Raw genomic sequence first — 19,023 nt, 5'->3', positions numbered from 1 at the left:
AATATGACATGCACATGCACTCCTCTTAGTTAATCCTGTTTGAGTGATTGGGCTTTACATTCAAGTTTCTCCTGAGAAGGTGAGTTTGTAGAATATGTTCCTCAAGAATGTCATTCCTACATTTGGCATGCCTATACCGTTACAGGATAACATTTCAAGTCCTTTCTGTTTCTAGGAAGCCTTTTTCGCTTGGTACAACTGAAGTTAGTTGTTATAGAAACCTCTCTCCTCATGTATGTGAAGTCCTCTTTATATGTCCAGTATTGTTCGCCTAACATCCCTTAAAATACCTCCCACTGACATTAGAATAGTGACTATGAGTGACGCCGCACCAGCCAACCCTTTTACTGGACAATTGAGCACCTCAAAATTGGTAATGCGAGTTGTGTTCTAAAAATGCTCCAAAACGAACTGCAATTTCTGGAAGTATTTATGTCATAGAACCATGTCTTTTAAGGCATTATCAGAGTCTTTGGAAAGTCTGCTCCCACATTGGCCTAACAAGCCGCTCAAAAAACATGCAACACGTTTTCGGCTGTTGTTGTGGTAGGACATGAACGTGAAGATAACGTAGGTTTATAACTAAAACCGAATCACGTATACGAAGTTCGCAAAAAAACACAAAACATTCAGTCTTTAGAAGTTACTTTATTTTATTGTTAGGACGTATTCTGTTGTTAAATTTATTATTTCCAACCGTGGATTGAAGGCAGCATTTACAGTTCATTCAAAGTTGCGTTGGGATTACGTTGATACAATGTAACAATGTCGGCGCCAGTGATCTCTTACCAGTGTGCAACGTAGCCAAAATAAAAAGCATGATCTTTTGAACTCTGCTATTACAAGACTGGTAGGAGGTAAAAAATTGGGGCGAAAGTATTCAAAAATAAGTTTTTGGCTGTTGCCATGGCAGCGGTGGGTCAATTGTTTTTTGAATTAGTGACGGTACGACCTGCCTGTCAAGTATGGACAAAATCAGCCAAGCCAAAAAAAATCACAGAGCAGTTAAAAGCCGTTGCTGGTGAAAAGCTATCCCAACTTTCAGGTCAATTTTATCTGTAATGAAAATAGACATAAAAAAACAGTAAATTTATGCCCACACTCAAGCTGTGTAGAATGAGCTATGTCCGTGCTTTTTAATCATAGACATGTAGGGTGTGATACATTTGGCGCGGATGTATTAAAAAAATAGTTTTTTGGCTGTTGCTATAGAAACGGTGGGCCAGAATTTGTTTTCAGATTTTACAACCTAACTAGAATGAAGGTGCGACTTGACTGCCAAGTTTGAATTAAATCGGCTCAGCCCAAAAAATCACAGAAGAGTTAAAAATCTGTCCCTGGTGAACAGTTTTCTCGGTAATGAAAAAAATCAAAAATTCAAATAGTAACTTTGTGCCCGCACTCAAGCTGAGTAGAATGAGCTATGTCTTGGGTGTTTTTTCCCAAATTTGTAGGAGGAGATACATTTGGCGCAAAGCTATCCAAAAAACACTTTTTTGGCTGTTGTTATGGTAATGGTGACTCAATTTTTCTTTTAGATTTTGTCCTAATAACTAGGGTGAAGGTGTGACCTACCTGCCAAATTTGAGCGAAATCAGCCAAGCCAAAAAATCACAGAAAATATAATACGTGAAAACATTGGAATCACACACACAAAGCCACAAAAGTGATTATAAGGGCAATCCTAGCGGAGCGGATCGCCAATACATCAAAATATCCAGGATTTATGGAAAAGAACTGTTGCTGGTTGGCTGGCCGGTTTGTTGATATTCGTTCGCACCATCTACTTACTATCAAAGATTGCCAGTAAACATGCATCTGCCATGGGATTGTTGTTCCAGCATAAAGAAAACAACTGCATGATGGGAATTGGCTGTTATGGCAAGATGTGTATTCTTCATCATTGGCTCTGTCACTATGATATCAAGCATGGTAACTGCTGTGATATAAAGCATGGTAACCACTGTGATATAAAGCATGGTAACTACTATGATATCAACCACGGTAACCGCTGTGATATAAAGCATGGTAACCACTGTGATATAAAGCATGGTAACCACTATGATATCAACCATGGTAACCACTGTGATATCAACCATGGTAAACACTGTGATATCAACCATGGTAACCACTGTGATATCAACTATTGTAACCACTTTGATATCAACCATGGTAACCACTGTGATATCAGCCACGGTAACCACTATGATATCATCCACGGTAACCACTATGATATCATCCACGGTAACCACTATGATATCAACCATGGTAACCACTGTGATATCAACCATAGTAATCACTGTGATATCAATCATGGTAACCACTGTGACATCAACCACGGTAACCATCGTGATATCAACCACAGTAACCACTGTGATATCAACCACGGTAACCACTGTGATATCAACCACGGTAACCACTATGATATCAACCACGGTAAACCACTATGATATCAACAATGGTAACCACTATGATAACAACCATGGTGACCACTATGATATCAACCACGGTAAACACTGTGATATAAAGCATGGTAATCACTATGATATCAACCATGGTAACCACTATGATAACAACTATGGTAACCACTATGATATCAACCATGGTAACCACTGTGGTACCAACCATGGTAACCTTGTGATATCAACCATGGTAACCAATGTGATATCAACCACGGTAACCAATGTGATATCAAGCATGGTAACCACTGTGATATCAACCACGGTAACCACTGTGATATCAACCACGGTAACCACTGTGATATCAAGCATGGTTACCACTATGATATCAAGCATAGTAACCACTATGATATCAATCATGGTAACCACTATGATATCAACCACGGTAACCACTGTGATATCAAGCATGGTAACCACTATGATATCAATCATGGTAACCACTAAGATATCAATCACGGTAACCACTAAGATATCAACCACGGTAACCACTATGATATCAACCACGGTAATCACTATGATATCAACCATGGTAACCACTATGATATCAACCATGGTAACCACTATGATATCAACCATGGTAACCACTATGATATCAATCATGGTAACCACTATGATATCAACCATGGTGACCATTATGATATCAACCATGGTAACCACTGTGATATCAACCACGGTAACCAATGTGATATCAAGCATGGTAACCACTGTGATATCAACCACGGTAACCACTGTGATATCAAGCATGGTTACCACTATGATATCAACCATGGTAACCACTATGATATCAACCATGGTAACCACTATGATATCAATCATGGTAACCACTATGATATCAACCATGGTAACCACTATGATATCAACCATGGTAACCACTGTGATATCAACCATGGTAACCAATGTGATATCAACCATGTTAATCACTGCACTATGATATCAACCATGATAACCAATGTGATATCAATCATGGTAACCACTGTGATATCAACCACAGTAACTACTATGATATCAACCACGGCAACCACTATGATATCAACCATGGTAACCACTATGATAACAACTATGGTAACCACTATTATATCAACCATGGTAACCACTGTGGTACCAACCATGATAACCTTGTGATATCAACCATGGTAACCAATGTGATATCAACCACGGTAACCACTATGGTATCAAATACGGTAACCACTATGATATCAACCATGGTAACCACTATGATATCAACCATGGTAACCACTATGATATCAACCACGGTAACCACTGTGATATCAACCATGGTAACCACTGTGATATCAACCACGGTAACCAATGTGATATCAAGCATGGTAACCATTGTGATATCAACCACGGTAACCACTGTGATATCAACCACGGTAACCACTGTGATATCAAGCATGGTTACCACTATGATATCAAGCATAGTAACCACTATGATATCAATCATGGTAACCACTATGATATCAACCACGGTAACCACTGTGATATCAAGCATGGTAACCACTATGATATCAATCATGGTAACCACTAAGATATCAATCACGGTAACCACTGTGATATCAACCACGGTAACCACTATGATATCAACCACGGTAATCACTATGATATCAACCATGGTAACCACTATGATATCAACCATGGTAACCACTATGATATCAACCATGGTAACCACTATGGTATCAACTACGGTAACCACTATGATATCAACCATGGTAACCACTATGATATCAACCATGGTAACCACTATGATATCAACCACGGTAACCACTGTGATATCAACCATGGTAACCACTGTGATATCAACCATGGTAACCAATGTGATATCAAGCATGGTAACCACTGTGATATCAACCACGGTAACCACTGTGATATCAACCACGGTAACCACTGTGATATCAAGCATGGTTACCACTATGATATCAAGCATAGTAACCACTATGATATCAATCATGGTAACCACTATGATATCAACCACGGTAACCACTGTGATATCAAGCATGGTAACCACTATGATATCAATCATGGTAACCACTAAGATATCAATCACGGTAACCACTGTGATATCAACCACGGTAACCACTATGATATCAACCACGGTAATCACTATGATATCAACCATGGTAACCACTATGATATCAACCATGGTAACCACTATGATATCAACCATGGTAACCACTATGATATCAATCATGGTAACCACTATGATATCAACCATGGTAACCACTATGATATCAACCATGGTAACCACTGTGATATCAACCACGGTAACCAATGTGATATCAAGCATGGTAACCACTGTGATATCAACCACGGTAACCACTGTGATATCAACCACGGTAACCACTGTGATATCAAGCATGGTTACCACTGTGATATCAACCATGGTAACCACTATGATATCAACCATGGTAACCACTATGATATCAATCATGGTAACCACTATGATATCAACCATGGTAACCACTATGATATCAACCATGGTAACCACTGTGATATCAATAATGGTAACCAATGTGATATCAACCATGTTAATCACTGCACTATGATATCAACCATGATAACCAATGTGATATCAACCATGGTAACCACTGTGATATCAACCACAGTAACCAATATGATATCAACCGCGGCAACCACTATGATATCAACCATGGTAACCACTATGATAACAACTATGGTAACCACTATGATATCAACCATGGTAACCACTGTGGTACCAACCATGGTAACCTTGTGATATCAACCATGGTAACCAATGTGATATCAACCATGTTAATCACTGCACCATGATATCAACCACGGTAACCACTGTGATATCAACCACGGTAACCACTATGGTATCAACTACGGTAACCACTATGATATCAACCATGGTAACCACTATGATATCAACCATGGTAACCACTATGATATCAACCACGGTAACCACTGTGATATCAACCATGGTAACCACTGTGATATCAACCACGGTAACCAATGTGATATCAAGCATGGTAACCACTGTGATATCAACCACGGTAACCACTGTGATATCAACCACGGTAACCACTGTGATATCAAGCATGGTTACCACTATGATATCAAGCATAGTAACCACTATGATATCAATCATGGTAACCACTATGATATCAACCATGGTAACCACTATGATATCAACCATGGTAACCACTATAATATCAACCATGGTAACCACTATGATATCAATCATGGTAACCACTATGATATCAACCATGGTAACCACTATGATATCAACCATGGTAACCACTGTGATATCAACCATGGTAACCACTGTGGTACCAACCATGGTAACCTTGTGATATCAACCATGGTAACCAATGTGATATCAACCATGTTAATCACTGCACTATGATATCAACCATGATAACCAATGTGATATCAACCATGGTAACCACTGTGATATCAACCACAGTAACCACTATGATATCACCCACGGCAACCACTATGATATCAAGCATGGTAACCACTATGATAACAACTATGGTAACCACTATGATATCAACCATGGTAACCACTGTGGTACCAACCATGGTAACCTTGTGATATCAACCATGGTAACCAATGTGATATCAACCATGTTAATCACTGCACTATATCAACCATGATAACCAATGTGATATCAACCATGGTAACCCCTGTGATATCAACCACGGTAACCACAATGATATCATCCACGGTAACCACTATGCTATCAACCGTGGTAACCAATGTGATATCAACCATGTTAATCACTGCACTATGATATCAACCATGATAACCAATGTGATATCAACCATGGTAACCCCTGTGATATCAACCACGGTAACCACAATGATATCATCCACGGTAACCACTATGCTATCAACCATGGTAACCACTGTGATATCAACCATAGTAATCACTGTGATATCAACCACGATAACTACTGTGACATCAACCATGGTAACCATTGTGATACCAACCACGGTGACTACTGTGATATCAACCACGGTAACCACTGTGATATCAACCACGGTAACCACTGTGATATCAACCTGGGTAACCACTATAATATCAACCATGGTAACCACTATGATATCAACCATGGTAACCACTATGATATCAACCATGGTAACCACTATGATATCAACCATTGTATCCACTGTATCAACCACGGTAACCACTGTGATATCAACCACGGTAACCACTATGATATCAACCACGGTAATCACTATGATATCAACCATGGTAACCACTATGATATCAACCATGGTAACCACTATGATATCAACCATGGTAACCACTATGATATCAACCATGGTAACCACTGTGATATCAACCATGGTAACCAATGTGATATCAACCATGGTAACCAATGTGATATCAACCATGTTAATCACTGCACTATGATATCAACCATGATAACCAATGTGATATCAACCATGGTAACCACTGTGATATCAACCACAGTAACCACTATGATATCAACCACGGCAACCACTATGATATCAAGCATGGTAAACACAATGATAACAACTATGGTAACCACTATGATATCAACCATGGTAACCACTGTGGTACCAACCATGGTAACCTTGTGATATCAACCATGGTAACCAATGTGATATCAACCATGTTAATCACTGCACTATGATATCAACCATGATAACCAATGTGATATCAACCATGGTAACCACTGTGATATCAACCACAGTAACCACTGTGATATCAAGCATGGTAACCACTATGATATCAACCATGGTAACCACTATGATATCAACCACGGTAACCACTGTGATATCAACCACGGTAACCACTATGGTATCAACTACGGTAACCACTATGATATCAACCATGGTAACCACTATGATATCAACCATGGTAACCACTATGATATCAACCACGGTAACCACTGTGATATCAACCACGGTAACCACTATTATATCAACCATGGTAACCACTATGATATCAACCATGGTAACCACTATGATATCAACCATGGTAACCACTGTGATATCAACCACGGTAACCAATGTGATATCAAGCATGGTAACCACTGTGATATCAACCACGGTAACCACTGTGATATCAACCACGGTAACCACTGTGATATCAAGCATGGTTACCACTATGATATCAACCATGGTAACCACTCTGATATCAATCATGGTAACCACTATGATATCAACCATGGTAACCACTATGATATCAACCATGGTAACCATTGTGATATCAACCATGGTAACCAATGTGATATCAACCATGTTAATCACTGCACTATGATATCAACCATGATAACCAATGTGATATCAACCATGGTAACCACTGTGATATCAACCACAGTAACCACTATGATATCAACCACGGCAACCACTATGATATCAACCATGGTAACCACTATGATAACAACTATGGTAACCACTATGATATCAACCATGGTAACCAATGTGATATCAACCATGTTAATCACTGCACCATGATATCAACCACGGTAACCACTGTGATATCAACCACGGTAACCACTATGGTATCAACTACGGTAACCACTATGATATCAACCATGGTAACCACTATGATATCAACCATGGTAACCACTATGATATCAACCACGGTAACCACTGTGATATCAACCATGGTAACCACTGTGATATCAACCACGGTAACCAATGTGATATCAAGCATGGTAACCACTGTGATATCAACCACGGTAAGCACTGTGATATCAACCACGGTAACCACTGTGATATCAAGCATGGTTACCACTATGATATCAAGCATAGTAACCACTATGATATCAATCATGGTAACCACTATGATATCAACCACGGTAACCACTGTGATATCAAGCATGGTAACCACTATGATATCAATCATGGTAACCACTAAGATATCAATCACCGTAACCACTGTGATATCAACCACGGTAACCACTATGATATCAACCACGGTAATCACTATGATATCAACCATGGTAACCACTATGATATCAACCATGGTAACCACTATGATATCAACCATGGTAACCACTATGATATCAATCATGGTAACCACTATGATATCAACCATGGTAACCACTATGATATCAACCATGGTAACCACTGTGATATCAACCATGGTAACCACTGTGGTACCAACCACAGTAACCACCATGATATCACCCACGGCAACCACTATGATATCAAGCATGGTAACCACTATGATAACAACTATGGTAACCACTATGATATCAACCATGGTAACCAATGTGATATCAACCATGTTAATCACTGCACTATGATATCAACCATGATAACCAATGTGATATCAACCATGGTAACCACTGTGATATCAACCACAGTAACCACTATGATATCACCCACGGCAACCACTATGATATCAAGCATGGTAACCACTATGATAACAACTATGGTAACCACTATGATATCAAACATGGTAACCACTGTGGTACCAACCATGGTAACCTTGTGATATCAACCACGATAACCAATGTGATATCAACCATGTTAATCACTGCACTATGATATCAACCATGATAACCAATGTGATATCAACCATGGTAACCACTGTGATATCAACCACAGTAACCACTGTGATATCAAGCATGGTAACCACTATGATATCAACCATGGTAACAACTATGATATCAACCACGGTAACCACTGTGATATCAACCACGGTAACCACTATGGTATCAACTACGGTAACCACTATGATATCAACCATGGTAACCACTATGATATAAACCACGGTAACCACTGTGATATAAACCACGGTAACCACTATTATATCAACCATGGTAACCACTATGATATCAACCATGGTAATCACTATGATATCAACCTTGGTAACCACTGTGATATCAGCCACGGTAACCAATGTGATATCAAGCATGGTAACCACTGTGATATCAACCACGGTAACCACTGTGATATCAACCACGGTAACGACTGTGATATCAAGCATGCTTACCACTCTGATATCAACCATGGTAACCACTATGATATCAACCATGGTAACCACTATGATATCAATCATGGTAACCACTATGATATCAACCATGGTAACCACTATGATATCAACCATGGTAACCACTGTGATATCAACCATGGTAACCAATGTGATATCAACCATGTTAATCACTGCACTATGATATCAACCATGATAACCAATGTGATATCAACCATGGTAACCACTGTGATATCAACCACAGTAACCACTATGATATCAACCATGGCAACCACTATGATATCAACCACGGTAACCATTATGATAACAACTATGGTAACCACTATGATATCAACCATGGTAACCACTGTGGTACCAACCATGGTAACCTTGTGATATCAACCATGGTAACCAATGTGATATCAACCATGTTAATCACTGCACTATGATATCAACCACGGTAACCACTGTGATATCAACCATGGTAACCACTATGGTATCAACTACGGTAACCACTATGATATCAACCATGGTAACCACTATGATATCAATCATGGTAACCACTATGATATCAACCACGGTAACCACTGTGATATCAACCACCGTAACCACTATTATATCAACCACGGTAACCACTATGATATCAACCATGGTAACCACTATGATATCAACCATGGTAACCACTGTGATATCAACCACCGTAACCACTATTATATCAACCACGGTAACCACTATGATATCAACCATGGTAACCACTATGATATCAACCATGGTAACCACTGTGATATCAACCACGGTAACCAATGTGATATCAAGCATGGTAACCACTGTGATATCAACCACGGTAACCACTGTGATATCAACCACGGTAACTACTCTGATATCAAGCATGGTTACCACTATGATATCAAGCATGGTAACCACTATGATATCAATCTTGGTAACCACTATGACATCAACCACGATAACCGCTGTGATATCAAGCATGGTAACCACTATGATATCAATCATGGTAACCACTAAGATATCAATCATGGTAACCACTGTGGTATCAACCAAAGTAACCACTATGATATCAACCATGGTAACCACTATGATAAGACTGTATCTTACTTAAATACTCAGGTTTGGTAACTATGGAAAGAATAAGTAACTAAGTTACCATATCTGAGTATCTAAGTAAGTAACGTAGAAGTAACACCAACTAACTTACCTACCCCTTGCCGTATCTGAGTAGATGGGTCAAAACAATGTCAATGTCAAACTTCCATGTCAAACGAAGCGCAACAATTAAATGATTCCTTAAACTTCCATATAAAATTCCATATAAAATTCCATATAAAACTATCTCTGAAAATTTACCTCTATCGATCCAACATGTCTAATTTTTAAACTTTTTTCTATGACAGTAGTAGCATCTAAACTGTTGAAGAGAGTGTGGTTAAATCGTTGTATCCATGGCCTTACCTTCAATAAATGCTTCTTTATTAAACCTTAGGTTATGTTCGTCATGATATTCTTTTTGGGGAATTGGTGGTGAGGGGCGTTTTTGGTATGAATGGCAAACACATGTTATTAGATAGGATGATTATTTGTTCAAAATGGTTTCCCACAAATATATTGTTAAAAGGGGTGGTATAACTTTCAATTTGTATTAGGATGATTCTATTGTTCAGCTCTACCATGTTCGCTTGATGACTACAGGTCTTTTTCGCGAATTTAGCGAGAGAACTGATTCGCTAATTCAAGATGTCGCTAATGACTTTATTATCAATTCAAAATGGCCGCCAAACAAAGAAATCAACAATGACAAGAGAGATTCGCTAAATCAACATTTCGCTATTACGTCATGTTACCACAATTCGCTAAAATTGCATGCCGCTTTTTCAACATGTTTTAGAGTATGCTGATGAATTGGCTGTTAGGGCGACATATTATATTTTGTGCATATGGCCAGTATGGTAAAAGTTGCTCTATTGCCATAAAACAGTATGTAAGGTAATTCAACTCAATTCCAAGAAAACTGATGAAAACGTTAATTTATTTAAACTGTAGAACACCTGGGTATGTTAATATATTCATGGGAATTTAATTTCTTGTGATATAATGTCATATGTAGGCCCATACTCGACAGTTTTATGTTATCGCTAATTTCATCCGTGATTTTAAGTTTTTGTCCCCGGCAGTTAAGTACCAAATTTCTTTTTGTATTTTGTGGCATTTCATAATGTACTTATTTTAGGTGAACTTTTACTGTCAGTGTATATACAGAGTATTAGTTTACTCTCTGATAATTTATGTCTGCTTTTGGTAAAATTCTTAGGAACAAACCTTTTAGTGTTCTTAGCAGGTTAGATCGTTCCAACAACCTGCTTGCGTCAGCTTAATCGTCAATATTGTCATAGCGTTTGTTGAATTGCTGTGCATTAGTTTTTTTCTATCCGCAATAAACATGATAACAAAATAGTAATAACTTTTATCTGATGTGGCCTTGAGAAGGCCAAGTATTGTGTCCAGTTTCTAAATTGATATCGATTTGCTATCGATTATGGTTAATCGGCCTAATATTGGTTATCCAACCAAGCCTGCTCTGCCTACACTTTAGACTGGCAAAGTCGGGACTTCTTCTTTGTTTTACAAAAAGAAATAATTGTTGTTTTAGTCCTTTTAGCGTGATCGCGAACACTACTAACCCGACTGACTGACATGATGTCATTGATTATTAACGAGTGGGTGTGTGAAAGTAAACATGACCTTTTAAAGGTTGATTCGATTCGATCGCAGAGATGGATACTTTAACTTTTTAAGTGTGAAGGCGATACTTTCATCCATGTTTACTGAAAACAAGTCGATTTAAATGCCCAATGTATATATAAGTGGTTTTTCAAAATCGCCTGGACCTCAAAAGTGAAAGGTCACGTACATTAACTTATAAGATATGACGTTACAGCTGCACTCTGACTCGTTGTCAATGCTAGTCAACAACTTTTAATTAGCATAATCACCGGACTGATTTTGCTCCGGTTTTCACTCCAACGCAGGGGGTCGGCTGCAGATGCGTCCAGTCGGGATTTCTTTCGCAGTCATGCTAGTTTCCGCGATTACGTTAAAATGGCTAAATTGACAATTAATTATATTTTTTTGTAAAGCAAAAAAGAAGTCCGGACTTTGCCAGTCTATCTACACGTATGCATGGTCAGCTATCGATGACATGTTCCGATATAATTGCCAGAGAGGGCGCGGCAAAAAGTAACAAATCGTTGTACTGTTAAACAATTTATTTTAGCTGGAATTAATTTTCGCTGAAAAGGCATTTTTTGGGCGTTTTGTATGTAATTTATTTTCACTGATTTATGACGAGTTGAATTTAAAATATATATTCGCTGGATTTTATTTTCCCTGAATCATTCCTTCAGCGAAAATTAATTCTAAGCGAAAATAAAGTATTTTACGCTACACAGAATAAGTAACAAATGACGGTACAAACTGACACATTGTGGTACATATCATATCACTTGAAAGTGAATCATGATACAAATCATCACATTCGTTAAAAGTAACACGCAATAGTAATTGGGTGGCTATGAAACCATAGAAAAGATAGCTGTACAATATAAAATCACTAATGTTGTTTATTAAAAAACACTAGTGTTGTTTATTTAAAATGACTAATGTTGTTTATATAAAATCACTAATGTTGTTTATTAAAAAACACTAGTGTTGTTTATTTAAAATGACTAATGTTGTTTATATAAAATCACTAATGTTGTTGTTATTTATTAGGACTAGCGAGTTATGTTCTACACAAATATTATACAGCATTATATTACGGCATGCATAAATAACATCAATATAATAATAAAAATAATATTGAGTGCTACATACAGTGTTGCATTTCTACTGGACAGCTTGTTTCCATTAAATTGTCGCCTGAACGAGGTAATAATTTTATACTGCATCGAAAAATTGCATTTACGTATTAACTAAACTTGTCGTACAAACTTCACATAGCGTGCAATGGCTGAACGTTGTAATACAGTATTGTATGACCCCAAATCGTTGTAATACAGTATTGTATGACCCCAAATCGTTGTAATACAGTATTGTATGACCCCAAATCGTTGTAATACAGTATTGTATGACCCCAAATCGTTGTAATACAGTATTGTATGACCCCAAATCGTTGTAATACAGTATTGTATGACCCCAAATCGTTGTAATACAGTATTGTATGACCCCAAATCGTTGTAATACAGTATTGTATGACCCCAAATCGTTGTAATACAGTATTGTATGACCCCAAATCGTTGTAATACAGTATTGTATGACCCCAAATCGTTGTAATACAGTATTGTATGACCCCAAATCGTTCTAAAGCGTCTATACAAAGTTTTTGACAGCGACTGAGTTTGATGTTTTGACTACTGTTCTGTAACTATCTACAGGTAACTTCCGCATTTTACTCAATACTACAAATACGCATGCGCGATAAATATTGAGTCTCAGATACAATATTATTGTGCCACTGTGATAGGTATTTTTGATGGTTAAAAACCTTTCACTTAGGTAACCGGGATTCGGTCGTTTCCACGCTAGGCTGACAAAAGACACACACAAGCTTCGTTCATGTTCCCAAACGATTCTCTGCCAAGTCCCTGGTTTTCACCCGAGACAGCATTAAATCACTCTTTATTTCTTGTCACTCCTTAACCAATTACAATCAGTATAAGAGACTCCAAGGCCTTGCCTTCCAACAAACAACCAATCACATGAAAGTTTTACACATCATAATCAATTAATTACTCGTCAAGCTTTCTAGAAAAACACTACTATATATTGTCAACACTAACTAATATTTATGGGGTAATAGTCTTGCACTAACATTCCACAAAGATACCGCCTTAGTTAGAATCGCAAACAAAATTGGTTTAGGATTACAGCTACTGTATTGTATCTTAAAAACTGCAGAGTCATAAGATGTTTTTGGTTGATTTCGACCAGCTCGCCATCTGGTCTTGTCATTAACCTTTATCAGTATATGTCATGGCAACCACTGTCAAACTGACTGAAATATAAATCATGACACCACCATGATTCACGTATTTGCGTTGTATGTTAGATTATGTGATTCGAATTTAATCCATTCGATTTTGAAAACAACTTCTTTGCAAGAAATGGCATGCTTAAATTTTAAACTGTTTTCAATAAATATGACACCGGAATAACCAGATTTGTGAATGGCATTTAGGTGAATACTAACCAACAGTAACTGGTTTTGAAATGGCGGACTGGCATGATGAATACTAATACTCAACTTGGTCATGATTCTAACATTCCCACAGTATTGCAAAAAACAAAACAAAAAACGAGACGTGTGACCTTTTTTAAAAAAGAAGTACCAGTACTGAATAATTTTCTCTAAGCGTCTAAGAGATTTAATATTAGCATGATAGGAAAAACCGTTTTTTATTTTGTTTTGTGCTGTGATGTTTAGGTTGTAGACAGACACAATTCAATTTTGACGTGAAAATATTATTTATACGCTTGAACCGACTCGGATGTGTGTATACCAATCATCAGTTGGTCACCTGCAAAAATAATATACGGTATTTGCATAACATTGCGGACCATATATATATAAGTAGGACACGGAGCCAGTATGTTGATCTGTGTACGTGGCAATCCAACATAGCATAGGTGCACTCCTATTGCGTAGTTATTGAAAGATGGCATCATTTCCACGTCAAATTTCATCTCTTCTGTTATTCTGTGCTGGGTTTGTACTTGCTTCCGTTATTCACCTCAATATGCCCGTGCCACCCAAGGTGCTACGAACTCAAGATCCCTGTGAAATGGAGGAACGTGTTCCTGACAACTGTATACCAGTGAATAATACTTCTCTACGGACATGTTTAACGAAGTTGGAAACCTTGCGCTCGACGGTTGATAGATCTGTTCACGATTGCCATAGAGAGTTTGCTGGAACGTGGAGAAAATTCGCGGCGGTTCAGAATGAATCTCTTTTACGCGAAGACAAGTTAATGACGGATATGCACAGATATCGTAGAACTTGCCAGTGTCCATCATCTCCACCAGATTGGTATAAAGCAGCTAACGAACGGCGCCTTAAAGAATCAAAACGATGGAAGCAGGAGATGGACGTAAAGCGCGAACCATTTGCACTGTGTAAAGCTTTTTCCCCTTTCAGTTACGTGGGTTCTGGTATAAACGTGGAGCCATTTGACACCGTACCGATAGTTGGCTTGAATCTCTCGCCAGCAGTGGAAGAAATATTTCGTCAATCTGACATGTCTGAACCAGTAACGATATCTTTCGTGTCGGTGAAAAAATACGGTGTATTTAAATTATCTAATCCTTATGCAAATGCCGTGTCGGTAGAAGGCAAAGGCACGTCATCGCTGTTAGTACGTGTTAAGAAAGACGTATCTGAAATCAACCGTTTTTTCAGATTAGTTATATACACAGCAACGGCCTACCGTATCGACGCGTTTGATAAAATCCAAGTATCGGCTCTTAATTTCACTATTGACATCTTTATTCATATTAGACGGCAACCTTTGCCCGATCTTATTGATCCCGGTCCCAGTGGGAGCGTCATCCAGAAAGTCACCGTCATTACAAAGACTTTTGAACGCCCGGATGTAGCGAAACGGTTCGTGGACTCGGTCCACCGATTCTATCCAAATATGACCATCATCATCGCCGACGACTCACGTGATCTGATCCCAATACTGAACAAGCATGTGAAATACTTTACTATGCCATTCAGAGAAGGCAGCTATCCGGGAATAAATCTAGCGTTGTCGCAAGTAGCAACGAAATTCACTTTTTTTTCTGACGACGATTACATTTTTACGAACGAGACCCGTCTGGAGTTGATGATCGAAAAACTCGAGAACTTGAACGCAAATATTGATATCGTCGTTCCTCGTGTCATTGGTTTGCCCGAATTGGGTGAATACTGGAATATTAAGTACAACGAGAGTGGAATGTGTCACGTGAGCCTCAGAGACATACCTTTAGAACTATTATTGGCGCCAGGCTACCCGCAATGTAAATATGCAGATTTTTTTGAAAACGTGTTATTGGCCAAAACCGTAGTTTATCGCAAAATCGGTTACTATCCGCCAGTCATACCCTGCACGCATGCGGAGTTCTGGACGAATGCTGTCGGCAAGGCGAGTATTGCACGGTGTGATGACGTCACTATATTGCATGACCACGGACGCAATCCAGTGTATGATAAATTTCGAAATGAAGTCGGCAATATTGAGAAAAAGCAGGACCCTGCTCCAATGTTTGAAAACAATTTCTGTTATTCGAAACATTACAATTTTTTTCAACGAAAAAGAACGGTTTGAATATTTACAATTTGTGGATTAATCAAAGAAAGCTTATAAAGAAATTCCGTGAGCTGAGGGTATTGGTGAGGCATGAAGTACAAATAAGAAATACTGTATTTACCATATTAGAAGCACATATAATACATATAAAGCAAAAATCGTGTTTATTGCATGCAGAATTATTAAAATATGTTATTTTGATCACAGACTTGTCTTTGTCTTTTATTTTCATAGTAAGTACGTGTGCTTCTAATAGAGCAAATACAGCCTGAGCATTTAAAAATAAAAAATATAACTGCATATAATGATTAGGGCGGTTCCATGTAGCTATGGTTTAACAATTATAAATATTTAATGAAATAATGACCATATATCTTGTCAGACAACATAATATGCAACAGTGCCTACTACCTTACAATTATGCATATCAGCTACTTAAATGTGTGAATTTCAAACCCCAAGTAATCAGATCTCTGGATTATCTAAAAGTGGTGTATAAGTGGTTGAGATATTGATGGAAAAGTTAAATAGTGACTAATTAATATAGAAATTACGTCATTAATTTACATGAATTTCTGCCTATTATCCATGAGCATCTATGTACAATGTTTCATTAAAATCTGTTGAATGGTAATTGAAAAAGAAGTGAAAATGCTTAAAATTGGCTAATTAATATGCAAATTGGACGGAATGATTCAAGCGGTTCAAGAGACCCCGCAAAGCCTCGTGTGAAAAGGATGTTACCAAATGGTTTCTACAGACCGTGAAAGTAAATACATTAGATTTGAACGAAGCGTGAGGATCGTGAACTGCATTGCATTAGGTTTTATACGAATTAAGAAGCGAACCTAAAATGAAGACGGCCGTCCAACCTTTTTTTCCTGATTGGCGTATGCGTACTATTTGCCCACTGGGCGAGACTCATCTAACATAATAAAGCGATTTTGAGTCGTTCACATAATCAGTCTATTTCCCTCGGCCTATAGTCTCGAAATGTAGACGTTTTTTTTGGGGGGGGGGTGTGGCACTCAAAATCTCTCATTGGAGACTAGACATATGCTAATGACCTCATGTCAAGTCAATATGTGTTCAATATTACTACAGGACATAGCTCCATATTAGTATGTCACGGTGCTGGGCATAAAAAATGGTCAAATAGCCATGTGAGGTTGTTATAAAAGTGCTTCTTCTTTTTTGATATTGACACTTTATGCTCTGTCATAGTCTGTTCAAATGGAATAAAAACATTAGATTATGCTTACCTCTAACTTGCATATTTATCTAAATGAATAATACATGTATTATACTAATATTGATATTCCGAAACCCAAATTTTAAATCTATTTCCAGAATAGATTTCTGCATAACATTACCTTAATCTTGACGTCAAACACAGTTGTGTAGTGTGGATAAATCGTACAACATAACGGAGACCAATCGTATAACATTCCCGGTAATCGTACAACATCACAGAACCAATCGTATAACATCCCCGACAATCGTATAATATTGCCGAATTTGTTGATATGGTACTGTAACACCGTGCGTCTGCGTTTCCCAGCCTAGGTAAACATTGCGTGCAATATGTGCGTGCACATCACAGGGAGGGATTCACATGTAGATTACAAGCTGTAGCATATACTGGTTTTGTTTACACATAATAACAATACTATAATAATTCGGGGTCAATTATATATTCAATAAAACAAATGTGCGCAAAAACAATCATGATGACAACATTACAACATGTCATCAACAGTTCCTGGAGCGTTGTTTTAAATACACTGAAATTATTAACGGGGACTATGCCATGTATAACTGAAACTAGTCTATTTTCATTTAAGATTAACTAGTTTGTCTATTTATTTGATATTTAATTCTACATACGAACAATATTTGCTTTTCCTTGGGAACAAATAACGTGTACTAAAGCTGCCACAGTGGGTATATTTTTTTATGGCAGGACCAATAACAGCAAAATGACTCACTTTCATATTTAGAACTTGGTTTTACAGGTTCGTACTATATTTTCAAGGGATTAATAAATAATCCCTCCGCCTGACCCACAAACGATGTCCATTGAAATCACAAAAGATGTTTCAATTTCTACCGTGTTATTTCCGAGTTTTAGCACATAGGTTTACAGGTTCGTACTATTTTTTCAAGAGATTAAAAAATAATCCCTCCGTCTGACTGTTGAAATCACAAACGATGTTTCAATTTTTACTGTGTTATTTCCGAGTTTTAGCACTTAGTTTTACAGGTTCGTACTATTTTTTCAA

This window comes from Saccoglossus kowalevskii, chromosome 4 (genome assembly GCF_978046115.1).
Source record: "Saccoglossus kowalevskii chromosome 4, keSacKowa6.1, whole genome shotgun sequence".
Classification (NCBI taxonomy): Eukaryota; Metazoa; Hemichordata; class Enteropneusta; family Harrimaniidae; genus Saccoglossus; species Saccoglossus kowalevskii.
Note: the sequence above shows the minus strand (reverse complement) of the source record.